Below are 4,301 nucleotides of genomic sequence, written 5' to 3' on the forward strand. Positions count from 1 at the left end.
CATAATGGCTTGCGGCTGCATAGGTAAGCTTCCGGTCAAGGGGTACCCATCCGTCTCTTCGTGGCTGGGTGAAGCTTTCCGCAAGATGTCAGGGCGCTTCTCCATGCATCCCGGCTATCCGCTGGTTTCTCCAGGGTGCCCGTCAACCGTCCTCCACCCAGTAGTGAATTTGAAGTCCATCTTGAGCTTGAAGTCATGGGGTTGTCATCATCTTGACTCTCGCATCTCCCTTATGAATCTCTCAACCAACCCCGTCTACGAGCATAGCAAGATAAACTACATCGTCCCAGGCAATAGTAGCAAGGGGAATTGGGTTCATCCTACCTCATGATACTACTCAAGACATAACATAAAATTCTCCTAATGCATGCATGGTGGGTAAGAATAATTCTAATGCAACAAAATCATTTGTATTGTAAAACATGATCAAATGACTTGCCTGGCTGACGATCTTCAAGCGCTAGTGACTCGAGATAGCAAGCTTCGCACTCCGGAAATTCTATCAAGTCAAACAATAGCACAAATAAGTATTCCACTAAATAACATAACAGCAAGCTAAAGCAAATCACAGAAGCACTCAAACCAAAACCAAAGAAAACTCGAGGAAAAAAATCAAGGTTTTCATCACTTCAAGCAACAACAAAGAAATAGTTTTATCCTACTAACACTTTTCTTAACAGAACCAAAACAAGGGTTTTGCTAACTAACATAAAGGAAAACAACATATAAACTAGGTGCAAAAAGAATCACATCAATATCTATTATAGAACTCCTGTTATACCTAAAACAAAACTAATAAGAAACTAAAATAAAACTTTTTATTTTGTTGTAAATAAATGTTCACCCTCTGTAACTACAGAAATTAATCTAAAATAAACTATAGCAGGGGTAAATTAAAATTCAATAATAACTAGAACAATAGGAAGCAGCAGCAAGCTAAATAAAACTAGAAAAGCTTGACTTCGACTAAAACTAATTTTAATACAATCTACAAATACCCCCAACAAGTTCCTACTGCTAGGCTAGGTCAGAACTAAGAAGTGGAAAAAAGAATCACCTAAAATAATAATCCTAGCTCAATTTATAGCAGAAATACTAATCTGACTAAAACTAATATAAAACTATTTTTATAAACTTAAACATGGCTGAATCTATTTTCTACAGAAACTATAGTAAATTTGTAAACTAAAAAAAAAGAATCAACTAAAAATAATAAATAACCTAAAAGATATAGGCTTTACAAGAACAGAACTATTCTGTTTTAAAAACAGAAACTAAAAACAAAACTGGCGCTACTGGGCCTATCTAACGCTCAGGCGACAACTAACTAAAACGCGCCCATGGCTAAACAGAAATAACCGATCGGGCCGGTCTAACTAAACTTCAACTTAAAATAAACCGATATAACCGGGAATAAACCGAAACTAAACCGATCTACTAAAGAAAAACCAAACTCTCCGCGTGATCTAATCTAGGCCCTATATTCGAGATCTAACGCTGGAGGGGAAGGCCGGCGGCTTACAGCGGCGGTCGACGGCGAGGTTGGCTTGGGCGTTGGTGGCGGACGTGTTTTGGTGGTCCAGGGCGACGACCGTGACGTCGGGGCGATGCGGCGGAGTGAGGTGGAGGTGGTGGTGGAGTTGTTGGAGCTCGGGGACGGCGCAAATGTCGGGGCGAGGCGAAGCAGAGCCCAGTGCTCTGCAGCTCCGGTGGGTGGCGGACGAGCTCGGGGTCGTCGCTGCTGTGGGTAAGAGGGGGGCAGACCATGTCAAAAAAATGGGAAACGGTGATGAAAGTACGTGGGTGGAAATTGGGATCGAGGGAGTGCTCACCGGAGTCGGAACGGGCGGCGAACTGCGGCGGCAGCAGCGAGATGCATTTGGCGAGGGCGCGAGCTACGGTGAGAGTTGGGATAGGGTTTTTGGGGGGTTCGGAAGAGGAGGCCGAGGGGTTTATATAGGGCATAAGCGTGGGCGTGGGGTCGACTCGGGATCACGATCTCGAGAGAATCGGAACCGCGGCGCGCTCTGGACGCGCTCCGGGCGGCATTACGTGCGCGAGGAGGAAAGAGAAGGGGTGGGGCCGGGGTGTCGGCAAGAGAGGGAGAGGAGGGTTCGGTCGGGCAACCGAAACGGAGACGGCTCGGGCGTGCGCGCAGCTGGTGGCTGGCTGGGCCGCGTCGGGTGGGCTATGGCCTCGGCGACTGGGCCCGTTGGCCGGGCGCCTGGCACGCCGGGATTCTTCCTTTTTTTTAAAGTAAGACAGAGAGAGAAAACTAATTATAGAGAAATCTATAGTATTTTTATATAGGACATATATATATATATTAAAATTCTTAGGGGAAATAATCCTACAACGTGGACATTTTTCCAGAGGCAAAACACAAACAAAAAAACATCTCCTGGAAATCCCAAATAAGATTCAAATTTGAATTCAAACTTTTTGGCCATATTTTTCTTCTGACATTTTTGGAGCGTCATGTTTACTCCTCTCATACTTTTTCTCAAGTATTTTGTCAGGCATTTCTTTTTGAAATAAATTTCAATTTCCAAGTTGAATCCAATTAAAACAAAACTCAAATGCCTCTGAAAATTTCCAAATGCCACACAATTCAAACAAAATGCATAGATGCTTAACTAATAATTGTAAACATTCCAAATTGAAAATTTGGGATGTTACACTGGCCCATATTGAATAACTCGGACACCTGAGGACCCCTTAATCCAAGACTCCCTTAGTAGCCCCTAAACCAGTCTTCGATGATGACGTGTTTGGCACGTGGATTGTCTTCGGCATTGCAAGGTGGGTTCCTCTTCCTGAACACTTTAAAACAATTCCCTGAACAAAGGAACTGTATCCGGCTCTATATAATTGTTACAACCCTTAGCCACGAAGGCAAAGTATCAAAATGAAACACTATCTCTTACCGACAACTTTTTTCGGCGAAGCATCACATCTGGCTCTTTAACATTTCAAACCGTTTTCATACCCGTGTTTCACGTCTCGAGGCATAGCCTCCATTGGCACATCTTGTCAAAATAGAGACTATGCCCGCCCATTATGGGATTCCCATTAATATGGTTTTGGGTGAAACAACTGTGCCGCTCACACGATCTCTTCAGGAACAAGCGAGTTTTAAGGCTCGAGAGGGGGGCGTTTGGTATTTCACTGCCTATAAGAGGGTAAAGAATCCTCCTTTTTCACCCACGCCTTCTTCTCGCTCCTGCCTTCCAATCTTCAAGATCCAGTGCCCAAACTTCAATCTTTCCCACCGCCACCAACCTCTCCATCCATGTCTAGATCCAGTTCTAAGGGAAAGTGGGAGGCCTCCTATGTCACGGAGAAGGACATCAAGGAGCTCCGAGGTGCGGGCTACCTACCCGTGGATATCACGCACCGGCTTCCCAACAAGGATCAGATCATCCCCACTTCGGAGCCCGACGAGAGGGTAGTGTTCATCCCCCATTTCCTCTGAGGTCTAGGGTTTCCCCTTCATTCGTTTGTCCGGGGCCTCATGTTCTACTATGGGCTAGATTTCCATGATCTAGCCCCAAATTCTTTCCTTCACATCTCAGTGTTCATCGTCGTGTGTGAGGCTATACTCTGCTTCCCCCCACACTTCGTCCTGTGGCTTAAAGTCTTCAACGTGAAGCCGAAGGTGGTCGACGAGCATCATGTGGATTGCGGCAGCGCTATGGTGAGAAAGCTTCCCAACGCCATTTGGCCCAAAGGGGCTTTTGTGGAGACAGTCAAGGTGTGGTAGCAGGAGTGGTTCTACATCACCGAACCCCGCGATGCCAAGTGGGAGGCTGCACATGACTTCAGATCCGGACCCCCGATGAGACTCACCTTGTGGACCGCCAAGGGCCTTGATCGGGGGTCCCAGCCAAAGGTGATGATGCTGCAAAAGCGCATCTCCAATGTGTTGGGCAAAAACACCGGACTCACAAACATGATCTAGGTGATGATCTTCCGCCGTGTCCTCCCTTGTCAACTCTGGGCCTCCCCTATGTGGGAGTTCAATCCGGATGAGCCCCGGACCTTGAAGCGCTTCTTCGGCACCACAAACAAAGATATATGGAAGCAACTTTTCAAGGCCCAGAAAAGTTGGCCCATGGAGACCGAGGACATCGGGCTCGACATCGAGAACCCGGCCTCAGTGGCAAGCGTGACCCTTCTGAAACCTTATTTAATTAACACTTCAGATGTGATACAAATTATATTTTCCCCTTTCCACATAGGGCTGGACGAAGAAAGCAGGGTAGATCGACTGCCCGACGCCACTGCCGGAGAATCCGGCC

The sequence above is a fragment of the Triticum urartu genome, chromosome 3A, assembly GCF_056163025.1.
Source record: "Triticum urartu cultivar PI428250 chromosome 3A, HENAU_Tu73, whole genome shotgun sequence".
Taxonomy (NCBI): Eukaryota; Viridiplantae; Streptophyta; class Magnoliopsida; order Poales; family Poaceae; genus Triticum; species Triticum urartu.